This window comes from Eumetopias jubatus, unplaced genomic scaffold (genome assembly GCF_037043125.1).
Source record: "Eumetopias jubatus isolate StellerSeaLion01/CBP00866 unplaced genomic scaffold, mEumJub1_p1.0 scaffold_6, whole genome shotgun sequence".
Taxonomy (NCBI): Eukaryota; Metazoa; Chordata; class Mammalia; order Carnivora; family Otariidae; genus Eumetopias; species Eumetopias jubatus.
This window is the reverse complement of record NW_028274812.1, coordinates 83845593-83870479: the sequence shown is the minus strand read 5'-3', so window position 1 is coordinate 83870479 and position 24887 is coordinate 83845593. Positions and strand designations below refer to the sequence as shown.

The 24887-nt window shown below is 36.1% G+C and overlaps 1 pseudogene; it reads right to left on the bottom strand.

Moving 5' to 3' along the window:
- Nucleotides 1–18877: 18877 nt before the first annotated feature.
- LOC114204481 (non-selective voltage-gated ion channel VDAC1 pseudogene) lies at nt 18878–20653 on the bottom strand (annotated as a pseudogene).
- Nucleotides 20654–24887: the final 4234 nt, after the last annotated feature.

Genomic DNA, 24887 nt, shown 5'->3' with positions numbered 1-24887 from the left:
CACCCTCAAAATACGAAGTGGCTGGTTCTCATGCTTCTACCTGGACATTATTTTCCATTACTTTTATGATTTCTTCCTGCAGCTCATCAGTATCATAATCCCAATAGGTCTTTTATGTTTTTCTTATGGATTTCTTTTTTTCATTGGAAACTTAAATTAGAGACAAAGAAAAGTGAAGTTGATTCAGCTCTCCAGGAATATAATATTAGCAAATAAGTGGAAAGGCATGAGAAAGAGGAAAGAGGTGGTACAGTGATGCTTTCTTTAGAGTTAACAACTAAGACTCACAGCCAGGCAAAGAAGTGCTGGCTTATATCTGTTTGGGCCCCAGAACCCATGTGTCTTCCCTCTACTCCAGTATTCTACTGTATGATTCAGATGTCCTCCAGAAGCTATATTACAGATCATCCCCCTTTGTATTTTAAAGTGTGAAGCAACTACTTTTCTGGATCTTGCAAAATTTTCTAATTGGCATCCTGTGAGTGACTCAGTGTTGCTTCATAATCTGAATTTTAATGCCAATAGACAGAGAAGGTTTTGTCAGGCTTAATAAGTCTTTGCCATTCTCTATTATAGTATACTTTGCTGGCTTCACTTATTTGCATAATCTGAGTTTTGAGCCCCTATAAACTATGTCCCATGAAAATCTCAATTGCCTTTTTCACTGCAGTGTTAGTATACTGCCCAGCACATAAGAGGTACTCAGTAAGTAATGAATGATAAATGAATGAGTGAAATTTTTATTTGAAAAAATGTGTGTGCAGGTAAAGGAAGAGATGTAAAAATAATATAAAATATAATAAATATAAAATATACTGTAATAATAAACTATGCTAAGATCTGATTGTGCAGTAATATACACATCAGATTATCATGCTTCCCCAACACTGCTACATTCCTGAGTTGCATTTTGCTCCCAAAATTTAGTCCATCCCTGAACATCATCATGTTCCCCTATCCTGGCTCAGTTAGGTGTCTCTTTTGTTCCCTCAGTACCCTGTTCTTTTTTTTTTTTAATATTTTGTTATTCATTTGCAAGAGAGAGAGACACACATACAGAGCACAAGCAAGGGGAGAGGCAGAGGGAGAAGGAGAATCAGGCTCCCCATTGAGCTGGGAGCCCTACCCTGAGATCATGACCTGAGCCGAAGGCAGACACTTAACCTTCTGCGCCACCCAGGTGGCCCCCCTCAGTACTCTATTCTTAAAGCTTTTATTACATGGTACATACTATATTCACTTATTTACTTACCTCAAATCCTTACTAGTCTGTATCCTACTTGAGTGCAGGGTGTCCTACTTGTAGCTCTATCTGTAGCACCCAACAAATACTTAATGGCCTAACATCAGGTAGGTTCTCAATTAAGATTTGTTGAATGACCAAATGAATGCTTGATTGACTGATGGTCTTTCAGGGTTTTAGCTTCCATTTTGTTTTCTTGACCTTTATACTTTAAATTGAGAGAGATCAGCCAAAATCACATTCAAACAAAAATATTCTAGGAAAAATGTCTACTTTCTAGTAGTTTGAAATTATTTATATCACCTCTAAAACAGTGAGGGATGAAGTTGAGCATATCTGTTTTTATGTGGCAAGAGAAGCGGGAGCAGGAGAGAGAACTGCCTTGAGCAGAGAAATTGACTTTGTACGTCCCAGACTCTTGGTTGTATCTTAGCGGTAACTTCTCAGCTTCGGATCTGTGAGATGTAAGGTTCTGTCAAGAGAGATATAGAACAAAGAAACCTCTTCTTCAATGACAGCCTGCACCATCCCTCAGAAAGCTTTTCTCCAGGACAAGACCTGAATAGGATGGCTGCCTTACTCTCAGTAGTCCTAAGCTATATATGTCCTGGTAGAAGCAACTTTGTACTCCTTAGTGAAGTTATCAAAGCAAAACTTCAGTTGGAATTGGTTTGTTTTGTTTGTTTGTTTGTTTTAACTCTAACAGATTTTCTGTCTAATACATTATCAACTTTTTATTTTGCCTATTTGGTTGGCCGGATATCCCTGTGACTTTAAAGGGCATCCTTGGGAAAAGACCAACATTCCCATGCCTGAATTCCTATAAACCCTGCTGCTTGCAACCCAGCCGAATTGTAGTCTGCAGTTTCTTCCAATAGAGATACTAGGGAAGACACAAAGATAGCTCAGGAGACCTGCTAAAATAGTGTTGTCAACTTATCTTTAGGTCTGTTGAGGTGCTAAGTAAAAAAGCTGGACATTTCATTGCAGTCTCTAGAAAGATTATGTTATGAAACAAGAAAGAGAATGGATTGATGAGAAGCTAGAAGAAAGGAGGATTTTGCAATATTTGAAGTGAAGTAAGATGTAAATGAAGACTGAGGCTATGGAAATGAAGAGACATTGAAAAGGCATCTGGGTGTGGGACTAAATTGCTTTCACTAACCACTAATCAAATTCAGGTCTTTGTAATCTGTCTTCAGAACTAGTTTAAGAATCTGAAGATCCACATGGTTCAATCTCAGAACAATGTTTAGAGCAAAGAAAGATCGAAACAACCAGCAGAAATTTCTTTTAATTGGTATTTGCTTAATCTTTACTCACTTTTTTCTGAAACACAAAGAAGATCTAGATATATAGAGTTAAAGTAGCATTTTTTCAAATCCCACATGTCTCCTGCCCCCTTCCCTCACACCTTGTTGCACAGCTCTAGTATCTTTCTCCCAATTCCCCCAAATCCCTTTCCTGCACCTCTCTTTTCCCAGCCCCAGTCTACTCCTTGATCTTTGTTTCTTTGTTTCTTATCTCCCTGGTTCTATCTTCTTCTTCTTGTTACCTTTGCTTTTTATCACATAATTCCAAAACCCTAGTTGGGCATCTTCAGATCGTTTGTCAGAAATTGGAGGAAGTAGAATCACTGATGGGCAAAGCCAAAACTTCCTTTTGCAGGTAGATTGAAAAAGCAAAGACTGGTTTCAGAACTTTTGTCCTAACAAGACAACCAGTCTTACCGCCTTTCAGTTTCTTCAAGGTCAGGTAATGCAGAATGGTAAAAGGTGGTGAGAGAGAGGCACAAACAAAATTACTCAGATGGCTAGTGTAACCAAGTGGATTATGCTAATAAATGATATAAGTATGGTTCATAGTTCTCCAATTTATACCTGGGATTGTAAACAAGGAAGATCCTGAATTTTTTGGCTCTAAGTACCTGAACTAAGAACAACTGGAATCCGTAACAGTCCCTTTGTCTTTGAAAGTATGAGCTTGCATACTTTCTTTAGTGACCATTACGTTCCTCTCACTGTGGCTAAATGGATAAACTGGCTTGGCATGGTTTTCAACATCATTATTTAAGCTATTTGTGGATACTCTAAATCCAGCGTTGGATTTTCACTGCCTGGGTTGTTGGTAAGAGTGTAGATTAGTGCACAGTCTTGATATCTTTCTCCCTATTTTTGCCCTAACTTGAATCTGAAAGTGGTACAATTATCTATACCTTTGGTTGTATGCTGTGTACATGCATATGTGTATGTGTTTCAAGAGCTTAGTCAGCATAAAAGACTTGTAAATGTTTGCTTCAAGAGTTTTTGATGATCACAGAACATTTCTGAGTTGAACATCTCTCCTTTGAGACCAGCACATTTGAACTTCAATAACTGTAACTAGGCTTGCATTGCTCTTCAGCATGGCAGATTTGAAATCCTTTGATATCTCTTTATAATTTCTAATGTCAAACAAAGTCTATGAAGATACCTAGTAATCATATTCCCTTTACTCCTAAAAATTTTATTAGGTTTTCCCAAGGTTATGGAAAGTTTCTTCATGACCACCATACTTTATCAGATTAGCCCTGACATGTTTGTTAACAGGACACCAATTGTTTTGCTGATTTTTATATTTTCAAAACTACCTTCTCTCATGTGAAAACATCTTCCCTCTGTGATGGTGTCTGAAATTTATGCTGTCCCCAACTTGCCAATTTCAGGCCTAGATGTAAGAGCTGGGTTTAGGATAATGATCACTTCACACTTTGCATCCTACCATGTTCATATAGGTCTCTTATTAATTAATCTCAAATCTCGATCCTGGCTTATGTGTGGCTTATTTGTGATTAAACTAAACTTAAATCAAATTTTGAGCACTCATTAGTTTCATGAAGGCAACTGCTACTAAAATGGCATATTTTTATAATTTTGGGCTAACACATACTCAAATGTGGAAAATAGGAAACCCCCAAAAATCACATTAGAAAAAAAATCATCCCTATTAACAATAAGTACTTAAATAAAGCTTATTATGTGCCAGGAATATTTTAGGCACCATACATTTATTAACTTACTTAACTCTCACAAAAATCCTAGGAGAGACATAGGCATTCATATGGTACTAGAGAAACAAAACAAAACTCATACTTTCCAAAGTTACATACTAAAAATCACAGGATTTATTGGAAAAACAGAGTTAAGACCGTTAAAACTTAGGTATTATAGCACTATGTACCATAACACTGAGAGAGACATTAATTGGTACTTTCAGAGACGACTTTGACAGCCGGAAAGGCACTTCAGAGATGCAGGAGGCTCTCTCTGGGCTTGGGATGCTGGCTTTTAGGCACTGGCAATGCAGATGAGCATGAAGATCTGAGATAGTATGGTGGCATTTCAAGTAGGCGCAAGAGGAAGTGTAACCTAACAAGAGCCAAAAACCATGCAAGACTGGAGGTCTGCTAATGAAATCGGCTGGGCTTGGAGTTTTCTTTCTGGGAAGTTTTTTGATAATTAATTCAGTCTCTTTACTTTTTATAGATTTATTCAGTTTTTCTGTTTTTTTTTTTTTGTCAGTGATAATTTGTGTCTTTCTAGGGATTCGTCCATTTCATCTAGGATATCTAATTTTCTGGCATACAGTTTTTTGTAATATTCCTTTATCATACTTTTTATTTTTGGAAGATTGATAGTAAAGTCACCTATTTTATTTCTGATTTTAGTAATTTGATCTGTATTTTTTCTTTGATATCCTAACTAAAGATGAGTTTTTTTTTCTATCTTCTTAAGGTAACAAGTTGTACAGATTTTGTCTATTGTTTTTTTCTATTCTCTATCTCATTTATATCTACTCTAATCTTTATTACTTCCTTCTTTCTGTTTGCTTGGGTTTAATTTGCTCTTCTTTTCCTAGTTTCTTTGAGGAGAAAGTTCTATTGATTTGACTTTTATCTTTTAATATGAGGATTTATAGCTATAAATTACCTCTGCACACTGTTTTTTTCTTCATCTCTTAAGTTTTGATATGTTGCTGTTTCATTTTCAGTCATCTCAAACTAGTTTAAAACTTACGTCCAGGGGCGCCTGGGTGGCTCAGTTGGTTAAGCGACTGCCTTCGGCTCAGGTCATGATCCTGGAGTCCCAGGATTGAGTCCCGCATCAGGCTCCCTGCTCAGCGGGGAGTCTGCTTCTCCCTCTGGCCCTCTTCCCTCTCGTGCTCTCTATCTCTCATTCCCTCTCTCTCAAATAAATAAAATCTTAAAAAAAAAACTTATGTCCACACCAAAATCTGGATGCAAATATCTATAACAGCTTTATTCATAATTGCCAAAAACCTGGAAGCAACCAAGATGTCCTTCAATAGGTGAATAGATAAACAAACTGGTATATCCATACAATGGAACACTATTGAGGGAGTTTTTTTAATGACTAAAAAGTCAAGTCACCAAAAAAGACATGTATGATTCTAACTATATGACATTCTGAAGAAGGCAAAGTTATGAGGGTAAAAGATTCGTGGTTGCCAGGAGTTCAGAGGAAGGCAAGAGAGTTAAACAGATGAAGCACAGGGAGTTTTTTTAAGGCAGTAAAATTATTCTGTAGGAAATGCTATGAGTGGATACGTGACACTATCCATTTGTCAAAACACAAAGAATGAATCTGCATATATGCAAATTAAAAACCATTTTGGAGTTCAGAGAACCTAAAATGGAATTCAAAAATGACAAAACAATCTCATTGTATTACAAATATATGAAACAACTATACTGAAAGAGAAGGGAGGAAGAGGAAAGGTGTTTTACTTGAGTTGCCAAAATCGTTTTCCATGGGGGTATGGGTTAACAATTCTGATACTCTATAGATGTACCCTGGAATTGAACAATTAAGTAAATGGATGATAGGACATTGGAACCAGGTTTCTCACTGTTAGAATGGGATGTTACATATAAACAAGAGAAGAAGGCTAGAATGAGCCATTTGGCAATGAATCAGAGTTAGAAACATAAGTATGAATTCATTTTTAGCTTAATATATTTGTAAATTTTTACATATAGAAATATTTGTAGGCGTATACACACTGGCTAATACACATACACCTATTTCCTTGTGCTGCCAACTGAAAGGGTCTAGAAATAACACCACCCCAGTAACAACAATCATCTAGCACCCATATCTTGATTTCTAGTATATTCTCCAATAAAAGGATAGAGGACTCCATGGAGAAATAACTGATTCTTGGACTGGGATAGGGAATATACAACATGATCCTGAGGTATCTTGTAATATCAGAATGTTAGGAAATCCTCAAAAAAAAAAAAAATCTCACAATGATGATGTGGTAGTGAGTGTCCTTCCAAAATTCATATTCATACAGAACTTAAGAATATGACCTTATTTGGAAATATGTTTGCAGATCTGAAAATACTTAGGATCAGGTCATTCTATAATAGGTTGGGCTGTAAGTCCAATGAATGGTGTCCTTATAAGAAGAAGATAAGGCACCCAGAGACACAGAAAGGAAAATGCTATGTGAGAACATAGAGACAAAAATGGTAGTGATGAGTCTACAAGCTAAGAAATGCCAAGGATTGTCAGCAAGCACCAGAAGCTGGAAAACACAGGAGGATTCTTCCCTTCAGTCTTCAAAGGGATCAGGGCCATGCTAATACCTTAATTTCAGACCTTTGGCTTCCAGACTGTGGGAGAATACAGTTCTGTTATTTTAAACTACCAAGTTTTTGGTACTTTGTTACAGCAGTTCTAGAAAACTAACACAGGAGGTATGTGAAAGAGGCACAGGCAACTGAAAGAGGTCCCAATGGCCAAAGCAGGAAATAAATTAAGCAACAAGACAAAATAGTATTGGATTATAACCCAAAATATAAAATACATATCCATAAGTTCATTCTGATAAAAATTAAAGATTACTGATTAAGTAAATATATGGGGAAAAGAAGTAAATCTTCCATGAAGAATTCCAAATAATTTACTTTCAAGGAGCTGGGGCAAAATTCACAATCCTTAAATGTGGGCTATGCATAGTGATTTATTTCAAAGAGTATAGTATGGAAGAAGGAGATTATAACTGTACAAAGGAAAAATCAGATAAACATTATTTCAGCCAAGCAGTTAAGTACAACATCAACAATAATGACTCATGTGGGTGGTATGTACCTTTGATACGATGTGGTAAAAATGGTATTTTCCCTCTCTGCTCTTCCTACTAAGAACACATAAATTTGGTCTAATCATGAGAAAACATGAAACAAATCTAATTGAGGGACATTCTACAAAATACCTGATCAATACTCTTCAAAACTTTCAATATTATCAAAAGCAAGAGAATTCTGAGAAACAGTCTCAGTCAAGAGGAGCTTGTGAGGTCATAATAACTAATGTAATGTGGTGTCAAAACTTATTAATAAAAGGTCTTTTAACTGAACAATGTATTTATTTTTACTTCATATTTGAAAGATATTTTTGTTGGATATAGAAATGTATGTTGACCAGTTTTTCTTACAGACATTAAAGAAATCTTGTTTTCTTCCAGATTGCATTATTTTTGAGAGGTCTGTTGTCATTTGAAACTCTCACTGTGTTATTAATTCTGGTTGCTTTTTTTCTTAATATTTATAATTCTCTTGGGTTTTTTTAAATTGAGATATAATTAATACACCATTATATTAGTCTTCAGTCTAGAACATGATTTGACATTTGTATATTTTGCAAAATGATTGCCATAGTAAATCTAGTTAACAATCATTACCATACATAGTTAATATTTTTTTTTTGGTGATGGGAACTATTAAGATTTGGGACACCTGGGTGGCTCAGTTGGTTAAGTGTCTGCCTTCAGCTCAGGTCATGATCTGGAGGTTCAGGGATCAAGTTCCACATTGGGCTCCTTGCTCAGCGGGGAGCCTGCTTCTCCCTCTGCCTGCTACTCCCCCTGCTTGTGCTCACACACTCTCTCTCTCTCTGGAAATAAATAAATAAAATCTTAAAAAAAGAAAGAGAACTATTAAGATTTACCTCTTAGCAACTTTCAAATATGAAATACAGTAAAAGTTAACTATAGTTAACCTGCTGAACATTATATCCTCATGATTTACGTATTTTATACCCAGAAGTTCGTAACTTTTTATCCCCTCCACACATTTCATCCCCCTTCCCCACCTGGCAACCAATAATCTGTTGTCTGTTCTCTGTATCTATAAGCTCATTTTTATTTGTTTTTAAATTCTACATATAAGTAAGTTCATACAATATTTGGGTTTTTTGTTTTCATCTGACTTATTTCACTTGCTGTAATACCCTCAAGCTCATGTTGTTGCATATGGTAAAATTGCTTTTTTATGGCTAAATAATATTCCATTTTATATACATACTGCAATTTCTTTATCCATTTACTCTTCAGTGGACATTTAAGTTACTTCCATGTCTTGGATATTAAAATAATGCTGCAATGAATGTAAAAGTGCATACATTTTTTTGAATCCGTGATTTTGTTTTCTTTTTTTTTATTTTTTTGTTAAATTTTTATTTTAAATTACAGTATAGTTAACATACAGTCTTATATTAGTTTTAGGTATACAGTATAGTGATTCAACAATTCCATACATCACCCAGTGCTCATCACAACAAGTGTACTCCTTAATCTGCAACACCTATCTCACCCATCACCCCACCTACCTCCCTTCTAGTAACCATCAGTTTGTTCTCTATAATTAGAGTCTGTTCCTTGGTTTTCCTCTCACTCTTATTTTGCTTAGCATTATACTCTCTAGCTCCATTCATGTCATTGCAAATGGCAAGGTTTCATTCTTTTTTATGGCTGTATAATATTCCATTGTATATAGGTACCACATCTTCTTTATCCATTCATCTAAACATGGACATTTGGGCTGCCTCCAAAATTTGACTATTGTAAATAATGCTGCTATAAATATATGGGTGTGTGTATCCTTTTGAATTAGTGTTTTGTTTTTTTAGGGGTAAATACCCAGTAGTGTGATTATTGGATCATTGGGTAGTCCTATTTTTAACTTTTTGAGGAGCCTCTATCTTGTTTTCCAGAGTGGCTGCACTGGTTTGCATTCCCACCAGCAGTGCAAGAGGGTTCCTTTTTCTCCACATCCTCACCAACACTAGTTTCTTGTGTTTTTGATTTTAGCCATTTTGACTGGTATGAGGCAATATCTCATTGTACTTTTGACTTGCATTTCCCTGATCATTAGTGATACTGAGCATCTTTTCATGTGTCTGTTGGCCATCTGTATGTCTTCTTTGGAGAAGTCATGTCTTCTGCCCATTTTTTTTTCTCCAGTTTCCACTTGTTTTATTTTTCTTATTTTATTTTATTTTATTTATTTATTTTATTTTATTTTATTGTTATGTTAATCACCATGCATTACATCATTAGTTTTTGATGTAGTGTTCCATGATTCATTGTTTGCATATAACACCCAGTGCTCCATTCAGTACATGCCCTTTTTAATACTCATCACCAGGCTAACCCATCCCCCCACCGCCCTCTCCTCTAGGACCCTCAGTTTGTTTCTCAGAGTCCATAGTCTCTAATGGTTTATCGCCACCTCCGATTTCCCCCCCTTCATTTTTCCCTTCCTGCTATCTTCTTCTTCTTCTTCTTCTTTTTAACATATAGTGTATTATTTGTTTCAGAAAAGTCTTTGTTTTCAGAAAAATCTTAATTGCAAGATTATGCAATGGGAAAAAGACATTCAACAAATGGTGTTGGGAAAACTGGACAGCTACATGCAGAAGCATGAAATTGGACTACTTTAATACATCATACACAAAAATAAATTCAAAATGTATTAAAGACCTAAATGTGAGACCTCATGAAACCATAAAAATCCTAGAAGAGAGCACAGGCAGTCATTCCTCTGACATCGGCCACAGCAACATTTTTCTAGATATGTCTCCTGAGGCAAGGGAAACAAAAGCACAAACAAACTGTTGTGACTAAATCAAAATAAAAAGCTTCAGGGTGCTTGGATGGCTTAGTCAGATAAGTGTCTGCCTTCGGCACAGGTCATGATCCCAGGGTCCTGGGATCGAGCCCCTCGGGCTCCCTGCTTGGCAGGAAGCCTGCTTTTCCCTCTCCCACTCCCCCTGCCTGTGTTCTGCTCTCGCTTTGTCCCTCTCTGTCAAGGAAGAAATAAAATCTTTAAACATGAATAAATGAATGAATGAATGATCTAAGTTTTTCCACAGTATAACTGCTATCATCATAGAATATAATAAACACTAAATGCAAAATTTTGTTGCTAAGTGGAATTGTGTTGAAGCATCAATAAAGTATAATATACTTAAATACGAAATAAATATATTTCTATTATTTAAAAAACTGTTATAGGGTGCCTGGGTGGCTCATTCATTAAACATCTGCCTTCAACTCAAGTCATGATCCCAGAGTCCTGGAATTGAGCCCCACATCAGGCTCCCTGCTCAGCAGGGAGTCTGCTTCTCCCTCTCCCTCTGCCCCTCCCCCTGCTCGTGCTCTCTCTCTCAAATAAATAAATAATATCTTTAAAAAAATAAAAAATAAAAAGCTTCTACACAGTGAAGGAAACAATCAACAAAACCTAAAAGCAACACTGTTTGTGAAGATATTTGCAAATGACATATTTGATAAAGGGTTAGTATCTGGTTGCTTTTAAGATTTTCTTTTTAATCTTTGATTTTTAGTAATGTTGCAATGATACATATAGGTATCATTTTCTTTGCTTAGGATTCACTCAGCTTTTAAATCTGAAAATTTGTATTTTCAGCAAATACAGGACATTTTTAGTCATTATTTTTTCAAATACTTTTTTTGCTTTTTTATCTCCCTGATTTTGGGGGACTCTAACTGTACCTACATTAAGACTACTGATATTGTTCCATAGATCATTTTCCTCCTATAATTTTATCTCTGTTTTTAAGATTATCATTTCTATTGCTCTAATTTCAGGTTTACTAATCCTTACTTCTGCCATCTCCAATTTTTTGCTAAGCCCATCAGTGAATATTTTTTTTCAGTCACTGAACTTTTCAGTTAATGAATTTCCGTTTGGTTGTTTTTCCTTTATTTGTTACATCTCTGTGGAGATTCTCTGTCTGTTCATTCATTATGGCTATTTTTCTTTTAGCTCCTGAATGTGTTTATTATAACTTCTTTAAAATCCACATCTACTTATTCTAACATCTGCATCATATTAGAGTCTGTTTCTATTTACTCCTCTCTCCCTTAATTATGAGCACATTTCTCTGTATCTTTACATATCTAGTAATTTTTAAATTTTATACTTTGTGGATATCCATTGTAGAGATTGAATTTAATATTGGCTTCTGACTCGTGTCCATTTTTGTTTTAGGAGGGAGTTCATTTGCCTAGACCTAAACCATAAGCTCTGTTTTCCTTGCAGTCGGCAGCAGTTGAATGTGCAGCTCAGTTCTCTCAGCCTTTTAGCTCTTGTAATCTCTCTCATGCTTGCATAATTCAGGGTTCAACCTATACATTTGGATATACTTTTTTGTAGATTATTTTTAGATATTATTATTATCCACTCTGTAGATCCCACTTTTTCAGCATCCCCCTAACTTTTCAGTCATTGTGGCAATACCTAACTATTCATTGACTCCTCTAGCTAGAAAAAAAGTGGTTTTCTGCATCAGTTATAATTTCCTATCACTGTAGAGTGGAAAAAAGCCATAAAAGTGGGATTGTCTCCTAGTTCTCTTTTTTCAAAGATGATTCCCCTTAAGTTTCTGTCTGCTTTTATCCTAGTCCCATGCCTTCAAATAATTGCCTTTTTAAGTAGTATTTTGTATGGGGCTTATAACTGTGATCTATAGTAGTATTGGCCCGAATCAGGATAATCCACTATTACCAGAAATAGTACCTCTGCCTGTTCATTTTTGATAATCACTTTTCTCTTTCATTTCCTTAAACACATTAAACTCATTTTATATTTTGCATTTGATCATTCTGATTATTGAATATCATATAGGCTCATTATTTCTTCTTTATCATATGTTGGCTTTTTTTTCTTTATTTGTGAATTTTTTTGTTATCATGGGTTCATATTTGATACTTTTTTATACTTGGAGGTCTGCATTTAATGTTCTTTCCTGGAAAATTTCAGTTTACTTTTGTTTTACTTTCAGTTTTGGTCTGTTTGTTTTTGTTAGACATGGAGAACGATCCTTCAATTCAGTATCACTTCGAACCAAATTCTTATTTTTTTGGAAGTACTATATAGTGAGAATTCTGGCCTCAAACCCACATGAGGAATTCCCCTCCCCCTCCCCCATCTAGAGCCAAATTTTTGGGAGGCAAGTTTCTTTATGTAGTTCACCCTTTAAACATGGGTATTGCCCTTCAGGGTTCTGGCTTTGTAATAGGATGTCTAATCCAATTTTTTAAATTATTTGGGCACTGAGCATTGTCTCCTGAATTCAGCCCCCTCCTACCACCAGCACCATATCTGGGATTCATTTCTAGGTCATTGAAGATTAAAAGATGCTCAGAGCAGCCATGGCTTCAGTGATTGTGTATTTCACTAGACTTCTGGTTTACCACAGTTTTTGACTTTTGACTTTCCCCTTACTTTCTTAGTAGCTCAGCTGGGCATTTAGAAAGATTTTTTTTTTAATCCAGCATTTTAAGTGTTTGGTAATTGAAGGGTTTTTCAGGATATCTAATATATGATGTTGTCAAAAAGAGAAAGTTTTTATTCTAGTTTTAACTAAATGTTACTTTTGAGTTTTTTACTTACATTTAATTTATTTATTTTTATATTTAATCCAAGTGTTGACAATGCTGTGGGAGAACAATCTGTTTTGCTCAGCAGGATGGTCCTTTGGGGACTTTCTTCAGTCTAGTGTCTCGTATACTGCATATAGCAGAAATTTTACACATTCGATGATATTTCTATAGTTTCCCAGGCTGATGTTGGATTTTATGTTCCTGTCTGCAGTGATAAAATGTGTTTGTCATCTATAATCACGCTACTGACTTTCTTGGGAACTCTGGTAGTGATACTACCTGTCTACAAAAATGGATAAAATTAAGTAATTTATTACTTAGTAATTTATTACTGTTAAATAATTAAATTGTGTCTCAAATGCAATTGTTTTTAAGAATTTATGAATTTATAGAGTTCTCCTATAGAGAGTTCTCCTACTTCACTTAAATGAAATTTGAGTGGTCATCTAATCATTTCATTCCTCTCAAGGAAAATGGTAATGAAATAGTTTCTTACAGATTAGAATGTGTATTTAATGTATATTTAAAGTGTATTTAATGTCTATTTAAAGGTCTCCACTTTTTTTAAATGTGGTTTTAGTATTTATTATCTGACTCTAAAGAAACTTCTTTCTTCTCAAACATGGCCTCAATCCCATCTGTCCCACCCTTGTCTGTTTTCTCTCAGGTACCAAAGATTTCTGACCTATTTGAAGAGAAATGCCAAAGGTATTTGTAAATATTTAGGAAAAAGAATAATTCCCTTTTCTTTCTTTGACCATTAAACAATCAAAATCACTGTAACTCTACAAGATAAGGATGGCACAGATCTTTTGCTATCTCCCACTCTCATAGAGCTTACTATGGCAAAACCACCACATCTGCCCTACCTGGCTGTCCACATTTTTGAAGTAGCTAACTAAAATGTCTCTAAGAAAGAAAACAAGGTAATCATAAAAATCCATCACTTTTTTCTAGCCTTTAAATAATACAGCATTATTTTATCCCCCCAACTATTTGTGTTTAATACAGTACTTGGATCTAGCTATTAAACCAATCTTCGGTTTATTCTCCACTAGTCAAGTTGATCACTAATTCTTTTCATCTCTCCTCTAAAATTCAGTTTTCTTGTCTTTTAATAATATCAGTGGTTTTCCCCTGAAATCTCTTCAAGACTATGATCCTCATATTCATTGAGATCAGTCATCATCATTGTCCCTTTCCATCTCAAGAAATTACACACACAGACATACATATATGTATACATATACACACACTCACACACACAGCCCTGCATGGAAACATTTCAGCTCATGTAGATTGGCATTGCTAGGCCCTTTAATTCATTTGTACATTTATAAATATTCATTAGTGTTGAGCAATTAACCAAGGCTTTCTGATACTCAAAACCTTGATGCTTAAGACAATACTGAAGTATCTTTTTTTTAACTCATGTCATATACTTTTAATGATTAATGCACACAGCATAAAATTTACCAGTTTAACCATTTTAAGAGTACAATTCAATGGCATTTAGTACATTCAAAATATTGTGCAACCATTACCACCATATTGTTCCAGACATTTTTATCACTCCAAAAGGAAATCTGGTACACATTTATTAGTCGTTCGCCATTCTCCTTTCTCTTAGCCCCTGGCTACTATTAATCTGCTTTATGTCTCTATGAATTTGCCCTTTCTGGATATCTAATCTAAGTAAAATCACATGTACACAATATGTAGTCTTTTGTATCTGGTTTCTTTCACTCAGCATAATATTTTCAAGCTTTGTCTATGTTGTAGAATGTATCAGTATTTCATTTTCCTTATGACTAAATAATATTCCACTGTATGGATATATTTGTTTTTTTCCCACTTTTTGGTTATTGTGAATAGTGTTATTATGAACATCGTTATACAAGTGCTTGTTTGACCACAGTTTCACATATTACAATTCTTTTGGGAATCACAAGGTTATATGACAATTCTGTGTTTAACTTATTGAGGAACTGCCACACCGGTTTCCACAGCAGCTATACCACTTTACAATCCTACCAGCAATGCATAAGTGTTCCAATTTGTCCACATTTGCATTAATGCTTCTTATTTTCCATTTTTAAGTTATAGCCATTTAGTAGATACAAAGTGTTCTCCCATTATGGTTTGGATTTACATTTTCCTAATGACAAATGATGCTGAGCATCTTTTCCTGTACTTGTTGGCCATTTGCATATCCTGTTTGGAGGAATGTCTATTGAAGTCCTTGGCCCACTTTTTAAACTTTTTTTAAAGTCTTATTTAAATTCAGTTAATTAACATATAGTGTATCATTAGTTTCAGAGGTTGAGTTCCGTGATTTATCAGTTGTGTATAAATTACATCATGTGACCTCCTTAAGGCCCATCACCCAGTTACCCCATCCCTCCTTTCCTCCAGCAACCCTCATTTTGTTTCTTGTATTTAAGAGTCTCTTATGGTTTGTCTCCTTCTCTGATTTCATCTTATTTTATTTTTCCCTCTTTCCCTTTGATCCTCTGTTTTGTTTCTTAAATTCCACATATGAGTGAAATCATATAATTGTCTTTCTCTGATTGACTTATTTAGCTTAGCATAATACCCTCTAGTTCCATCCCCGTCATTGCAAATGGCAAGATTTCATTTTTTTTGATGGCTGAGTAATAATCCATTGTGTGTGTGTGTATATATATATATATATATATATATATATATATATATAGATAGATAGATACCACATCTTCTTTATCCATTCATCTGTCAATGGACATCTGATCTCTTTCCATAGTTTGGCTATTGTGGACATTGCTGCTATGAACATTGGGGTGCAGGTGCTCCTTCAGATCACTATGTTTGTATCCTTTAGGCAAATATCCACTAGTGCAATTGCTGGGTCATAGGGTAGCTCTATTTTTAACTTTTTGAGGAACCTCCATACTGTTTTCTAGAGTGGCTGCACCAGCTTGCATTCCTACCAAGAGTGTAAGAGGGTTCCCCTTTCTCCACATCTTTGCCAACATTTGTTGTTTCCTGACTTGTTAATTTTAGCCATTCTGACTGGTGTTAGGTGGTCTCTCATTGTGGTTTTGATTTGTATTTCCCTGATGCCTTGGCCCATTTTTAAGTTGTGTTGTTTTTCCTTTTGTTGTGAGTTGTAAGAGTTCTTTACATGCACCAGACACTAGACCCTTATCAGATATATCATTTACAAATATTTTCTCCTATACTGTGAGTTGTCTTTTCACTTTCTTGATAGTGTCCCTTGATACACAAAAAGTTGGAGTTAATTTTTTATATTATGTGAGGTAGGTATCTTTTTTTTTTTTTTAAGAGAGGGAGCAGAGGAGGGAAAGAGGGAGAGGGGGAGAGAGAGAGTCTTCGATGTTTGTTCTCCTTTTTCAAGAGTGTTTTGACTACTAGGGGTAATTTGCAATTTCATATGAATTTTAGTATTTTTTTCCATTTCTGCAAAAAAAAGGCCATTGGGACTTTGATAGGGGTTGCCTTGGATTTGTAGATCACCTTGTAGAGTATTGCCATTTAACAACATCACATTTTCCAATTTATGAACAAAGGCTATCTTTCCTTTTGTCTGTTTCTTTAATTTTTTTTAGCATTGTTTTCATAGTTTTCAGTGTATAAGCTTTGTACCTCTTTGGCTAAATGTATTTATAAATATTTTTTGATGCTTTTGTAAAAGGTTTTTTTTTTCTCAATTTCCTTTTTGGATTGTTTATTATTAGTGTGTTAAAATGTAACTGATTTTTGTGTGTTGATGTTATATCCTGCAACTTTGGGCAATTTGTTTATTAACTCTAATAGTTTTGTTGTTAATTCTTTAGGATTCCCTCTGCGTAAGACCATGTTACCTGTGAAAAGAGTTTTACTTCTTCTTTTCCAATCTGGATGACTTTTACTTCTTTTTATTGCCTAAAGCTTCCAGTAAAATGTTGAATAGAAGTAATAAAAGTAGTCATTCTTGTCTTGTTCCTGATCTAATGGAAAATTTCTTTAATCTTTCAGCATTATGATATTAGCTGTTTTTTTTTTTTTTTAATGCCCTTTATCCTTCTGTGCAAGTTTCTTTCTTTTCATAGTTTGTGGAGTGTTTTACCCATGAAAGATCATTGGATTTTGTCAAATGCCTTTCTATAACACTTGACATGATCATGTGGGGCTTTTTTCCCCTCATTCTGTTTATGTGGTGTATCATATTGATTGGTTTCCATATGTTGCATTCCTGGGATAAATCTCACATGGCCATGATGTATAATCTTTTCAGTAGGCTGCCGAATTTGGGTTACTAGAATTCAACTGAGGATTTTTCCATCTATGTTCTTTAGAGATATTGGTCTATAGCTTTCTTGTCTTGTAATATCTTTGTCTGGCTTTGGTTTCAAAGTAATGCTAGCCTCATAGAGTGAGTTAGGAAGTTTGTCCCTCCTGTTCTATTTTTTGGTGGGATTTTTTTTTATTCTTTTTTCTTTCTGCTCCTCAGACTGGATAATTTCAGTGGCCCTATCTTCAGGTTCACCGATTCTTTCTTCTTCCTGCTCAAATATGATGTTGATATCTTCCAATAAATTTTTCATTTTAACTATTATACTTTTCAGTGCCTAAATTTATATTTGGTTTCTTTTTATAATTTCTCAGTTGATATTCTCCATTTGATGATACATTCTTCTCTTGGTTTCCTTTAATTTTTTTGGTTCGTTGTTACATTTAGCTCTTTGAGCACATTTAAGGAAGTTGATTTAAAATATTTTTCTCATAAGTCCAAGGGACTTCCTCAAGGACAGTTTCTGTTTATTTCTTTGTGTGTGTGTGTGTGTGTGTGTATGTGTGTTGTTTGTGTGTGTGTGTAAATAGACCATACTTTCTTTGTATGCTTCATAATTTTTGTTGACAAGTTGACAATTTAAATATCATAATATGCTAACTCTAGAATTCAAATTCTTCTCCTTCCTCAAAGTTTGTTATCACTGCTTGTTGTGGGTTTTACTTGTTTGTTTGTTTGTTTCGTGACTTTTATAAACTATTTTTGGGGAGACTAAAGACTTTGTTGTATGTGACCACTGAAGTCTCTAAATGCCTGGAGCCAAGAAAAAAAAATCCCCCAGTCTTTGTAGCAGGGCTCTGCGTGTTTGTTCAGGCATGTCTTAAATGCTCAAGTTCTTTGCCTTGTTTTCCTGTTTGCAAGGGCTTGCATGCTTGTGACAAGTAAGAGCTTAGAATCTTCTCAAGTTCTCTGGTCATGAGCATGGCCTTGTAGATTCCCTGGTATACATGAGAACTTTTCAAAGCCCTTATTCCTCAAAAGCATATCAACCTTTCCTCCCATCTTTTTGATGTGTGTTATTTGACACAACTGATATCATTTGCCTTACATGGCAGCAAGTAGTCATTTGCCTTTGAATATTTTCAGCCACTGCCTTATACAGCCATGTTACTGTTTCTCTTTTCTGAAAGTGTTCTGAGTTAGAGAAATAAAAGTGGGCTCTTTGCATTAGGCTTTAGGGAGCTCCAAGAGAGGTCAAAACAGACAGCCACAATTCTTCAAAAACAAAGTTTGCTCTGTTCCCTCTGGCCCTATGAGCCCACACTGGGGATATGGACTGCTATCTTCAAGACTGCCACTGAGCTGGGGGAAGTGAAGTCACGGGTAATTTAAATTGTTATAAAGTTCTCCTGCCAGTATTCAGTTGCCTTTCTATTGATTAAATGTTCAGTTGATTGCTATAAACCTTTGACTGTTTTCCAGAGTTCTGACAAAGTTGATTCTGACAGTTTTTGCCAGGTTTTCTGGTGTTTCTATAGTGAGACAAGCTCTTTGAGTTCCCTGCTCCACCATTTTTACTGATGCCACTCCCATATACTTTTTTTTTTGAGGTTTCAATATTTTATTCAAGTTTTACTTTAAGTGATGTTAATTACAGCATTTGAAGGGGAGGATCTAATTCCACACAAAATGGAAGACTCTAAAATGTACCCATTAAACGGCTAAAAAATAAACCAAGTGGCAAGAATAGAACAAGTCCAATTTAGATTCCTAGTGTTGTCACAATGTGATTACAGTCACAGAGACTCTTCCCAGCTCAGAGCTGGGACTTTTAGAAGCTATTTCATACTCTGGTGCAGGGGCAGAAAACCACAACATGAGAGGGAATTAAGTCCTGAATTAGTGGCTTCATCACATCCATCTTCTCTACCCCAAAATGGGACAAAAGAAACAGCTACCACAGTCTGCAGACTACTTTTGTTGTAAAAGAGGTGATGGACTGGGGTGGAAACAGGTCAGGAAAATCTGTCTAAAAAAGTCTCTTTCAGATGGGTTTATACACACCATCAGTGAGTCTCTCCTTCCTTCGGGTAGGAAACCCAGTTCAATTCTCAGGAAGTCATAATTTCATTCATGTACTCCATACCAATTAACAAAGTGCCTATAAATTATCAGCTTCCATTTGCAGCCATTTCTAGATAAAAAAGAAACCTGAACTCTCTGGAGGGGCCACCAAGCTCCCTCCAAGTCTACAGCTAAAAGAACTTTTCATGGACTTGGGTTTCTTCTGTACCTCTGAAAGGGTAACACCTTAAAGCTGAATCATCTTTAACCTGGAGATCTAACATGATACTTAGCAATACTTGCATCCCAGACATACAACATTAAAAGGTACACTAAATTCTGAAGGTAGCTAGGCTCAAAATAGTTTAAAACTAAATGATTGTACAGTATTCATTTATGCCTGAAATTCCAGCCCTAGACCAAGCTTGTGGCCGCCAGCATTGACATTCTTGCCATCCAGCAGAGCGGATAGGGTCAGTTTGATACCTGGCTTTAGGGTCTGAGTGTATCCTAAACCTATCAGGCTGGAGTTGTTCACTTTAGCCGAGAAGCAGGCGTCAGGGTCGATCTGATACTTGGCCGCTATTCCAAAGCGAGTGTTACTATTTCCTGCTGTCCAGGCCAGATTGACAGCGGTCTCTAACTTCTTGTTCACCTTCTGATAAATGGAGCCACCAAATTCTGTCCCATCGTTTACGTTAGTGTGGAGCTTGGAATTCGTCAGTCTTGTAGCCAACCGCAAAGTTGCTCTGGGTCACTCGAGACTTTGCAGTCTCAAATTCATCTGGTAGCCAGCCAGCCAGCCTTCATATCCCAGCACCACAGCACCCCGGACTGAAGGACGGGCAATGTCGAAATCCACGTCACAGCCCAGGTTGATGTGCTCCCGCTTATACCCTGTCTTGATTTTAGCATTTTTTTCCCCTGTGTTTGGTGAGAAGGATGAATCAAAGGTCAGCTTCAGTCCACGTGCAAGCTGATCTTCCACAGTGATCCCTGTGCCTAGTGTGTTGTCAGTGTTCCATTCCTCTGTAAACGTCAGACCATATTCAGTCCATCTGTACTTGGTTTCCAGACTGCCCATCACTTTGGTGGGCTCAGTGTTGGCTGAACCTGAGCTTGTAAATTCCAGTCCATTCTCAGATTTTGTTTTCAAGTCAAGTTTTATTAAGCCAAATCCATCACCCTCGGTGAAGACATCCCTGGCAGATTTGCCAAGATCAGCATACATGGGAGGCACAGCCATCTTCTGCTCAGGGGCGGTGGTGGCGGGCTCAGCGGCTGCTACCGCCGGGGCTGCAGCGAGAGGAACGGAGCGAGCTCACTCCCGTATACTTGTATCTATTTTTCTTATACTTATAAAATATTTTTGATTGAACACAGAACAGAAATTGTTTTTTTTTCACTTAATAGACTTGTATTGGGTCTGTACTACATGCTCAGACCAATCCTAAAAAGGCAGATATAACCATGAATAAGACAGCCTGACATCTTATCTCGGAGTTTTATATGCTTCTGAGAACATATAAGATATTAGATACCAACTACTAGGACCCATGGGCTAGCACCTGCTTTTGTAAGCATTTATTGGAATTCAGCCACACCCATTCCTTTTTTTAAAAAGGGTACTTGCCATTTTTTTAAAAAGATTTTATTTATTTATTTGAGGGAGAGCAAATGAGAGAGAGAGAACAAGTAGGGGGAGGAAGAGGGAGAAGCAGACTCCCAGCTGAGCAGGGAACCCAGTGTGGGAGCTCGATCCCAGGACTGTGGGATCATGACCTGAGCTGAAGGCAGATGCTTAACCAACAGAGCCACCCAGACGCCCCCAGCCATTCCTTTATATATTGACCATGACTGTTTTTGTGATGTAACGGCAGACTTGAATAGTTCCAACAAAGCTGAAAATATTTACTATTTGGCATTTTACAGAAAACATCTGCAGACTCCTGAACTAAGGCACTGATACTGAATACTGAATTTTGAGAAGGAAAAAAAAGGACAAAGCCCCTGTGTCATGCAAGGATGTGTACATGTTATGATTACATTATATTTCAGATATATAAGAAAGAGACAGTGAACAATTAAAAGATATTTATTTGATCTCAGGGTGGCAAAGAAATTTTTTTTAAGATTTATTTATTTATTTAAGAGAGAGAGAGCACACAGAGCAGGGGCAGGGGCAGAGGGAGAGGGAGATAAGCAGACAGGGAGCCCAATGCAGGGCTTGATCACAGGACCCAGAGATCATGACTTGAGCCAAAATCAAAGGTCGGATGCTTAGCTGATTGAGCCATCTAGATGCCCCAGAAATTTCTCGATAGAAAAGAAAAATGCCATAAAGGAAATATTGATAAATCTACTTTCCAATTAACTAACTAATTCTAATTAACCAATAAACTTCAACAGTGTAGCTTTTGTGTATGACTCTAAGATTTTTTTTTAAGGTTTTATTTATTTATTTAGAGAAAGAAAGAGAGAGTGTGCAAGTGGGCAGAGGAGCAGAGGGAAAGGGAGAGAGCGAATCTCAAGCAGACCCTGTGCTGAGCGCAGTGCTCCTACACTGGGGCTCAACCTCAAGACACTGAGATCATGACCTGAGCTGTAATCAAGAGTCGGTCACTTAACCAACTGAGCCACCCAGGCACCCCAACTCTAAGATTTTTAATATACTTTTCACATCACTCTATTTTTAAACTTTCTATACAAATGAAAAAGTATGGCCTGATTTTAGGCAATGGCGTGGCTCTAAAATTATTCAGCATCAGAGATATATTCCAAATTTATAGGATAGGCTTAGCCTAAAATGAAGAGGATGTGTATGTATTAAGCCAAAGAATGATATTATACATTTTCATGATGATTATTTTAGAAGTGTAGCCACTTGGCACCAGCCTGGACATTGACTGATGTACTAAGTCTTAAAACCAAGTAAGTTCACCCAGAGACACAAGGACACTGATGAGAATTATCTTGCTGACCTCAAGAAGAAAAGAATTTCAAACTTATTTGTCACTAACACAGTGTACTGAAGGGAGGACACAGTTTTGTGTATCAGAAAGAAGGTATCAGTATTGTAATAGTACTAGTGCAGAAGTAGGACCTAAGCTCCTGAGAAAATGAGTGCTGCAAAAATGTTTGAACTGCAACTCTCTTTAGCACACCCCTAATCACAGGGTTTGTCGTTTGTTTTTTGCCTTTGGCACAAAGATTAGAGATAAACATCATTTCTTTGCACCCTTGAGAACTAAGACCAGCACTGAACAGTTCTCTAGAAAATGTTTGAACTTGCTTCTTTAAAATCTGAAAGCAATTACCATAAAAATATCAGAGCTATATATTACCACCAACTTCTAGGAGCATTCCTGGCTCATAAAAAGGCATAGACTCATATGCTTTTTATTGTATTTCTTAATCTTGAAGGAATTGTTGATTTAATTAAAACAAAACTATTTTTTAGCACAAGACTCAAATCATCTATAAAAAGCAATACATTTCATGACCCCTAAGAATACCACATTAACTTTGTCTTTTAACACACCATAAGAATGTCAATTAATGTCAAGTTAAATCCAAGATGGACACATTAAATTCCCACTGGCTTGAAATATTTTATTAGATGTTTGTAAATATGTTCCCTCTGGAGATTTTTCTAATAATTACCAAAGAATGCCTGTGCCTCAGAAGTAGAATCTCTTCCTCACATGTCTATACTGTTTTCCAATCATCTAAGTGTGATAAAGTTTTAACCAGAAATGACAGGTGATGAGACTGGCAAAGAAGCTGACTGAAGCAAGCCAGATCTGACACCTGTAAAATTAGAAACAAGATACCTTAACCAAGGGGCAATTGTCAGTGGTTACATATGAATGTTATTTTACGGTGGAATATTATTCAGGCCTGTTTTGAAAGCCTCATACTAACTGGCAATTCAACTGCTCAGGATTGTTAGTAACAAAGACACAATTATAAAGAGGTTACACATTTGCAAAAGGTGATTTCCACTGGGTTCTGAAATTATAAATGTATATGTTTTCATGAAGTTTATTATTTGTTTTGCATTTTTCTCGCAACAAAGAAGTCTTAACGCATTGTTCCCCATGTTCAGCTTTTTGCAACAATCCTTTGCTTCATTTGATGTCAAGTGTCACAGCAAATCTGGCTGAGGAAGGAGACCTAAAGTATGTTAGAAAAACAACAACAAATTGTAATGCTGTAGATGCTGGGCCAGAATGCAGAGCTTATAAATGAATACCTGTGCACAGATAATATAACCATCTATTTGATAGAGAAGGAAAATTAGCTGATTAAAACTTACTTTCACATAAGTGTAGAAATAACAAACTTAAAAGAGATTTAAAAAAAGCACCTACTGTTTTGATGCTTTAGTATGAGTAGCAGTGATTTGGAGAAAGAAAATATGAGACATCAGAGAAAGGGGTATAGAAGCTAAGCTTAATGTGAGGCTCTGAAGTGAGAAATTACAGAATATCATATATGAGGTATCAGCATTGCTCACCAAGTTTGGTGTGACTGAGGGGATTCTGATGGTATGCAGAACAATTATGAGAGGGTAAATTTAGCGGGATTAACTCCAAGTGAGTTGGACAAAATTTGATAAGGAATAACCATGAAATGGTGTGAAAGGATAACTAACATTACTGGATCTTCTCTCCTGGTCTGTGGGAACCAGGTTTGAGTTGAATCTATTTTGAACAAAGGAGTGTGCATCCAGCTTTTGCAAATATTAGGTTGCATAAACAGAAACTAAAACTAAATACCCTGGGGGGGAAGCAGAAGTCCTGTCATGTAGTCATTTTTTCAGCTATATTAGCACTAGAAATAATAGACCAATAGAAAGTGAGAGTTGAACAAAACCTCAGTGATGCTTTGGATCCTCTCATTCTGGGTTACACCTATGTAAACTGAAATAAAGAATAGCTTGTAAACCAAATTTGTGTGTGTGTGTGTGTGTTCACAAATGTGTGTTATATGTATACACACACACACACACAAACACACACACACACACACACACTGCCCCTTATGACTTACTCTATACCAGTGTAGTTTTCTTCACTTTGATAATCAAGCCCAGTCCTAAAGCTCTTTCATAAGCAGCACTATTTTCCAGTTCAACATTAACAAACACAGGTGTCTAGGCTTGCTAGCACAAATGTAATACAGCAAAGAATCAAATCTCTGTGAGAAAATGCGTTGAAAATTATCTGAAAGGGTACACACAAAACCAACAATAATACTTACCTCCAAAAAGAGAGTGCATGGAGAAAAATTAGGGTGGTGGTCAAAGGCAATTTTAGCCTCATCTGTAATGTTCTAATTTTGGACAAAGAGAATGGCTTTGTATATCATTTGTGTAAATAAAAAATCAACTTAAAAAATAGCATGTTAGTAGATATACAAGTTAATCTTAGCATTTTCGTATATATTTACCTATTTGCTTTCTCAGATTTATATTTTTAAAATTGCTTAAGACAGGAAACACATACTATCATCTTCCCAGTTCTAGTTGTATTATCTCAAATAACC